Raw genomic sequence first — 8560 nt, 5'->3', positions numbered from 1 at the left:
TTTTTCCTGATTCTCCTGTTTTCCTTTTTTTTTGTTTTTTGGGTTCGTTTTTCGGGAGTTTCTCATGTCCACGCCACGGTGCATATGCTGCACGTTCCTCAGGCAACAGACTGACACACACACACGGCGAGGCACGCTAGATAACTATCTGCAAAGCTGCAATCGAAACGCAACGTTGCGCTGAAACCGAACTATGGGAGGCCATGGATTGTGGCCCAAACTTTGGCCGCCACGAGAGAGAGCATGTGTTGCCGAGGCAACGGACCAGGAACCAGGGGAGCTGAAAGGATTTCGCAGAAAGTTGCTAAAACCCCGCAGCACGGGCACTGGCACGGGCTTTTTGTGTGTTCGGGGAATTCCTTCCTTTGTCCAGCCATTGTACCGTGTGTCCGGTTTGGAATTGAGTATTTTTTTCCCCCCGCGCTGTTAAATTGGAAATGGAAATTCGTGATAGAAAAAAAAATCTCAACATCAAAAATGACATTTCTACTCAAAAAAAAAAACTAAATCCGGGAAACTGCCACCCCCGGATTCGCACCTTCACACGCTCGACCTTGCACGTCCAGGAAACAGCTTGCACTAAGGCAGTGGCCGCATGCACTGCGAGGAACTTTGCGAACTTTTTCGACTTTTCCGTGTGCTCGCTCGCTGGGAATGGGGAAAAACTCTCTTACGGCAGGCTCGTGGTGTGAAACGATTTCACACCTACACCGCAATTATTGCCGACGCAGCGAGGCAACACATATTTGGCAGTCGTTTTGTCCCATATTTCGGTGACACTTCCTCGGGGGAGGAAAGTAGAGAAAGTAATAGTCAGTGGCGGGTGGAGCGAGGACAAGACAGCCGCAAGGCAACAAGGCAACGTAATAAAGTCGACGGATTTATTGCGCGCGTGACAATCGTATGAAGTAGCAGTAGGTTCTGGATCAATATTTCGGATCTGATTTCAATACTGAGCGACAAGCGACGAGGAGCGAGCTCAGAATTCCTAGAAAAGAATGATAAGAACATCTCTTACAGCCTCCGGTGATTTCGCCCGGGAACGGGACCAACTTCAATTTCGTGCCAAAAGTCACACACACACACACACACACCTTGATCGACACACAGATCAACGATTCACAAAAGTTTCCAGCCAAATTGGAAGCCTGCCCGGGGAGTACACAGTAATCCGCCCTTCTCCCCAAAGTGAACGCTCGTTATCGGTTCCCGGGGTTTTGATGGAAGTAGCTACGAGGCGACTGCGTTCCGGTGGTAAGATATCGAATTGATTCGACATTGTCTAACGAGTCAAGGGATGCCGCAGATGCCTCGGAGCATCTTCTAGGCCCCCTCCCCTCCAGGAGTCGAAGGCCTCTAGTAGCCTCGTTCCGCGAAGTGCCAAACAGTAGCCGGGGACCCGGATCGGTTGAAAGCATTTCTTTCCTCCGGTGCTTTTGTTTTGTTTTATCGCTCACACACACACGGGCTGTAGTGTGCACACAAAAAGAAGAAGGTCCTTTTTTCGGGTACGAGGACATTACGGGATAACAAAAACATACTCACACACACACACACATACTCTCGGTTCTTGCCGGGTTCCTACTGGCCCGAAAACCCACAGAACCGTGTGCGTGTTGCTGTTGCTTTGGAGTGAACATAAATTGCCATTCAGGTGTAATTTGTCGCTTCGAAGATAAAACTCCCGAGCACACACACACGCGCACACACGCACACGCTCGGGGACAATCCGTGCAAAACTGATCAACGGTGCTGGCGTCCTCGACGGGGACCCCTTGGATGAGCTAAGCCGACAATAGCTTTATGAACACAATTAGAAGCAGAGAAAGAATGAAAGGTGAAAGGACCTTCGCACAGGATTGACGCTCTTGACGAGAGTTCCCCGTTCACCTCACGACCATCTTTGCATCCCCTAGTCCCAAGATAAGTGCAATTTATGTGTGCGAATGTTTGAGGTTACGACCTTTCATCTGTGGCCTTTCCTCTGTCCGTGTGCCATGGTGGTGCCTTTCGGTTTGCGGAACGATTTATTGAATTGTTGTTCGAGCCAGGCCCGGTTCGAGCCTGAAGGGTTTTTCCTTCGCGCTCGGCTATCGAATCCAGGCGTATTAATCGTCCCTTTTGTGTGCATTTGATGCTGCGGGGACAATGACTCGAGGTTTCATGTCTCGAGCCGGCGATAAGTCGTATTGTGAGCCGAAGCATTGTACCTTCGATTCCGATTCCGATATTGTGTCCCTTTGAGTTGAGTGACACTTAACCCGGGGCATAGAATCCGGGTATTATTTTTTCCTTCCTTTCTTTCTGAAGACCAGGATCAGTCTAATCATCTGTCTCATCAGCGGTAGCGCATCGAATGGGACCGGGAGCATAATTTATTAATTTATTAATTATCCAACACCATCCTAGGGGATTATTCAAAATGGAAGATTTAAATAACAGAACGGAACGGAAACATTAGCTCACACCGCAAAATCGGGCGAGGCGAACCCCAAACGGTGCGGTGGCTTCATTTGGGATTAATATCCCCCTCTGCCAATGCATATATTGCCCGTGTCCGTGAATTCGGTTCCCGCGTTCCACCACCATCACCACCACCATGCACTTTATGTCACTCGACACGCTCGCCATTTCGGTTTTATGTTCGTCGTTCGTTTATGCTCTTCAGTTTCACAACCACATGTGGTCCCCGCCTGCGTGGCATCTTTTTCTGGATGAGTTTTTATGAATATTTTTTTTTCTTTCGGTTCTTCGGTTCGCTGATGGCTTTCTCCCATCGCAAACACACACACGCACATGGTATGGCCACAACATAATGCATCAGCAGCAACGAAACAAAACGAAACCAAAAACCAGAAAAGAAAAGAGAATCTGCAGCAGAACAATCAAAATAAGCCGAATACCGGGGGCCGCGAGAATCGGTTTCGGAGACTGCACTCGTCGTCGCCGTCGCCGTCGCCGTCGCTGGGTGTACACCACGGTGGTGGCCTCCCCGCGAGAGAAGCAAAAAACAAACCGAAAAAAAAGAAACACGAAAACAGACAAACGGACACGCAGCCGCCAGCAGCAACAGCAGCAGCAGGCCCTTCCACAATTTCCACATTTCCATCGCACAGTGAGCGCGCACAGAACATAAATCCGTGTGTAGCATGTGCTCTCTGTGTGTGTGCTTGCTGTATGTGCGATGCAGCCAGCGAACCGATGAATGTAGCGCTCAAGTGAGTGAAATATTTATAGATCCTCGATTACTCACCGTACCGGCACCGTGTGTGTGTGTGCTGCTGCTCCTTATGCTGAAGAAGGCTAACATAGACAGCACCTCCCTCGGGCCACACACGGACGCCAGCAATCTCTTGTTTGGCTCCGGGAAAGGATGCAACGCCAAGAGGGCCAAGAGGTTCAAGACGCCGAAAGTCGACGAAGAAGACTCTAAGGAAGGTAAGAGAACGATCCCGGTTGGTACATATTTTTGGAAATTTATGAAAGGAAACCCATCCTCACCATCACCGTCCTCATCATCATCATCACCGTCACCGTCATCCGCACCTAGCATCCTCCTCACCGGAGCAAGTCATATTTATTCCGAAAACAGGCAAACCGCGTGCGGATGTCTACGCGTGTCGTGTACGACTCCCAATCCCTCTCTTGGTGGCAGTCGTGTCGTCGTGGTTGCCCCCGTGGTTTGACAATTAAACCACCCGCCAGCCGCCAGCCACGCCAGGCCCCCGGGAATGCCTCTCGGAGGTGCGTCTCGATGTGATTAATCAACGCAATCGAAAGGAAGGAACGTCAGGCCTCAGGCCTAGGACTGTTGTGGCAAGTGGCGTTCACACCTTCACGGGGCAATACGCTAACGATCTCCCCGTTTCCTCTCCCGTTGCCCGGAATTCACCGAATATGGTGCCGGTCACGTACGAACGATTTCAGGTGAATTAATGCCTCAGCATGCCATGCCAGCGCGAGCGTTTATCTTGCCCCGGTTCCGTTTCTCGGGGTTCTGTTCCCGTTCCCGTTCTTTGGAGATGAATATCTTTCGGGTGTTTCGGGTGGAAAGGAGGAGCTGCCTAGTCTCCCTGGGCCTTTCCATTTCCCTGTTTTGCGGCCTCACCCCCAACCGGGAACAAAGGACTTTCGGGGGCGAGGGCGACATTATCATTAGGCGTCTTGGCGTGAGGAGTGAAAAGGAAACATTTATCCTGGCAGCCTCTGGCAGAGAGCGTTTCTCTAGGCACATTTCAAAAGGATTTCTTTGAATTAGAATCAATTAAGGTGGCGTTGATGATGGTTGCGGAGATGGAGCTGGATCGATCCTGGAGCCCGGCCTGCAGCTCAATGGAAGCCAATGGATGAATGGATTCTCAACATTCGAATCAGTCCTCCAGCCTTCTAATCATCAGCCTTTTGGTCCGTTTTTGCTTCCTCTTTTGCAGTCAAAGGATGAAGGTTGGTGAAGTAAAGATCCATTATGAGGCCTCTCCGTGTCCAGCGGTCCAGGGTGCGTTGATCTAGAAATGATACCGAACCGAAGCTGAGAATCCGTTTGATGTATTCGGTGACTCCCCTTTCCGGCATTGACCAGGGAATCATCATTTAAACCTCATCAAACCCCCCACGTTTCCCTTTTCTTTCTAATTCCAAAGAAACCAGGCAGATAATCCTTTGACTTGTGGCAACGTCCCGAACGCAGGTAGACTAATCAAGGAAATGCTCGAAATTCTGTTCTGCTGACGAAGGTCCCCCCCTAGGAGAAGAAGATGAAGGATATTGGGGCGAAAAATTTGAATAATTTATCCGAACGATGGTGGTTGACCTGGTCATCCCTCCCCTACACGTGCAGAACGGCCAACATAACGAACTTTCGATCCCCCATTACGCACCAATTTGTGGGGGAGAAAACATAACAAGAACATGAATCAATCTGTGTGTGTGTGTGTGTGTCGAGGTGGGGTCCCTAATTAGGGCCGAGATATCATGATATGCAACGGTTGGCAACCCCCACCACGCCCCCCCATTTCCATTCTTATGCTGATCGGTGGCCACCTTCACTCCGACAATGCTAGAGTTTTTCATTCAAATTACAACCTAAACCGGCAGCAGCAGCAGCAGCAGCAGCAACCACATGGAGTGAAGGGTGGTGAATGAATAAATTAGATCGCGCATTATAGAACACACCGTGCATCTCTAATTATGCAGTGATCCCTCGTGTGGTGGCGATCGGAACGGAAGGAGGTTGCGCTCTGCGATAACATCATCGCGCATAGATATTTGACAGACAGGCAGGCAGACAGACAGAGAGCATTCGAATCAGCATCTGTACCGATGTTGTTTTACATCCCTTTTTCCAATTCCTATTGCATTCGTCCTCCTCCTCCTGCTCCATCATGTTGCGATCAGCTGCGGCGCGATGGCGGCGTTAATTAATTTCCGTTCTACGTTCTCGCTTCTCTCACCTTCTCTTTATCTCTTCGCAGCTCTCTACTGGCGTTTTTTTTGTGTTGTTGTGTTATTGTTCAAGAACAGCTGCTTCAGAATAGTGCAATAGTGTGCGTTTTGGAGTCCACTTTTCATCCATTCCCTTTCTCTCTCTCTTTCCTTCAGTTCGTTGTTGTTTTGTGCGAAGCTCCGAATGCTTTCCACTTCATGACACTTCCTTTTCTGCTGCCGGGGCTTTCTGGTGCGATGGTTTCGTATTCAAATTTCCTGCTTCACGCTCCCGAACAAGTCTTAATTTGTCATGTGGAACAAACTGGACTTCCCTCTCCTCCACCACGGGCGGCGGCCCCCCTTTTCGGGACCAGAGATCGTAACGCATTAACAGCTCAGGCGAACAACGCGTGTGTGTGTGTGTATGGAATGCACATTCGCAGAAGGGGGTTTGTTCCGTTGGTTCCGTTGGTGTTCCGCTGGGCTGGGCTGTTCTGCAAGCATGGGAGAACATGTCAAAACCACACACAAGCGAAGGGAGAATGAAAAGCGAATTTATGAAAGACAATACCAGCACACACACATACAATGCATACCACCACTACTCTTCTCAACAGTCTGTCAACCAACGCGGTGGTGGCGTTTGGCGGTGAAAGTCACGCCACCATGAAGGACATCCTTCATCCACATCCGAGAACAGCTGATCGCCCGTTCGTTCGTTCGTTCGATTAGCATAGAGCATAGAAGGGTCCCCTTCTCCCCTTCTCCATCCGTTGTTGTTCATTAACGGCGGCCAGAAACATACAGAAATGCCGACGTTCAACGCGGAGTATAATTATCCAACCTTTTTTTTGTTCTTTCGGTTTGGTTTTTTGTCGGTTTTGGTATTATTGTTGTTAACCTGCGCCCTTATTTCGGGGCCGCTTTTGTATGTTTGGATTAGCATGAAAATTGGAACCATCCCGAACCATGGTGGTGCATATATTTTGAGAGGGCGCGCCATGATCGCGCGTTCCATAAACGACGTCATGCATGAGCATGCATGTGTTTTTGGGGCCATGAGTCCCCGCGGCAAACCGCCGGGTTGCACCTGAATGCGCACTGACATCGTAATAATGTGCATGTGTGTGTGTGGAGTGAGTTTTGTAAAACAAAAAAAAGGCGATGCTCGTTGAAAACCTATTTAAACAACGTGTTTTTTTCATAAACAAATACGCTCGCTGGCTAGCTGGCTCGGCTTCATGCAAGCAGCATAAGCATAAGCATCACCATCAGCATCAGCACCGTATCGTATCGTATCGTTGCACCTCGAATGCAAACCAACCAAATCCGTGGGTACCGGGGACACCCGGCTGCAGCTCTCTCTCCTCTCTCTCTCCTCCCTCTCTCGCCTTATCAGACGCTGGCTATTTGCTCATCCATCCAAACACCGTAACCCACCACCAGCACCACCACCGCAAACGCGCATCATGAGGCCATGCCTGGAACACAGGAAGAGGTAGTCTGTGCCGTTTCCATTCGCTCTGCCCTGGTGCCAGAGTTCCAGCGAGTCAGAGTTGGCTCGCACAATTTTTTTTCTCTCGATTTTGTCTGTCGCCATCCTTTTTATGCTGCGCTCAGGGGTTTCACCCAACAGCAGCAGCAGCAGCAGCAGCCGGCTCCATTCGTCCGAGAGTTTTGAAGAGGGTTTGGACGGGGGGCCAATGTTTTCCGGTGTAAAATAAACATCCCACCATCACCACCACCACCGACACCGACATCGTTGGCCAGCATCAGCAGCAGCACGAGAACGAGAAGCGAAGAAGAAGAACGCGAGGTGCAGCAGTGAAGTGAACCGGTTCGCGTTGCGGCTAGCAAACATTGCTCATGCTGCTCACGGACGGCTCGGTGGCCCTCTCCCTGGGCCATGGGATGGGAGTGTGGTTCCGCATGTTAGTATGTTTTGGAAAATGCATGCGTGAAGCGAACCGTGGCCGCTTTCATCGTGTGAAACAATTGTGTCCGGCGTGTAAAACGCTTGTCTCGCTCGATGCTGCTGCCGGTGCCGGTGCTGCTGCTGCCGGTGCTGCTGCTGTTGCCAGGCCAGTACCAGCCAAAGGGGGAGTTGTGTATGTGTCAAGATCGATGTGCGTACCACTGGTACGCCCGGTGTGCACGCGGTCTCTCTCTCTCCCTTGGGGATGGAACTGTGCACATTGACGAATGGAACCGACGTGCATGGATGACGAATGCAACACCCGCCATTGGGACTCGATATGCGAAAAATGCACAAAATTGACTACCGCAGAGGGGGGAAGAGTGGAAACGGAGTGGAAGAGGGGAAGAGATTCGCTACGGTCCGGATCCGGGGGGTCCCTTGACGCCGTGATGTATGCGTGCTGGGGCGAACGAAAGTTCTTTTGTAAGAGTTTAGCGAAGTATAAACTTTTGCAGAAACCGGAGCCTCGCCTGACGTTCTCTCCACGAAATGGCACTCGGTGTTTGTGTACGTGTGTGTGTGTGTGTTTGTGGCCATCTATTATGGAACACATTTTTCAATTTCCGACATGCAGATAAAGTAGGCGCAGCGCTACATTACGGGTGCTGATGAGAATCGAGCATTGGCGTGGCGTAATTATCCAAGTGGCAAATCATTGGAATCTCTCCCCCCGTGGGAGTGTGGCCGAGAGTTGGGAATGTAAAGGAGTCTGCCTGTGTCATGTTATGGGTTCGGTTTGGTTGTTCTTTGTTTTCTAAAAATAGTCTCAAACAGAAGGTGGTGCACACGTTGTAAGGATGATTCTGCACCTGCAACACGGTTCCATGGTGTAATGGTTAGCACTTTGGACTCTGAATCCAACGATCCGAGTTCAAATCTCGGTGGGACCTTATCAAATACAATGTTGTAGCATCTGCTTTCTCATATCTCATGAAGCTACTCTATTTATGCTACCGTTGCCCCATTTTAGAACCAAATTAGATTCACTGTAATAGCTATCGTTTGACTCTGGCAGAGCAGCATCAGCACTACAACGTCGAGATGGTTCTTAAAATATGAAACAATGTTTCAAATTGAAAGCAAAAGCAGCATATAACGACATCCCACAGGCACACCCCCACCGTTGTTATACCTCCACACCCCTCTCTTCGATTATCT

The 8560-nt window shown here is 50.0% G+C and overlaps 1 non-coding gene across 1 annotated transcript; it reads left to right on the top strand.

Moving 5' to 3' along the window:
- The first annotated feature begins 8220 nt into the window (after positions 1-8220).
- Trnaq-cug (transfer RNA glutamine (anticodon CUG)) lies at positions 8221-8292 on the top strand. Its single transcript has one exon. It is a non-coding gene; the product is annotated as a tRNA-Gln (tRNA).
- Positions 8293-8560: the final 268 nt, after the last annotated feature.

The sequence above is a fragment of the Anopheles darlingi genome, chromosome 3 (assembly GCF_943734745.1).
Source record: "Anopheles darlingi chromosome 3, idAnoDarlMG_H_01, whole genome shotgun sequence".
In the NCBI taxonomy this organism is placed as follows: Eukaryota; Metazoa; Arthropoda; class Insecta; order Diptera; family Culicidae; genus Anopheles; species Anopheles darlingi.
This window is presented reverse-complemented; position numbering and strand designations above follow the sequence as displayed.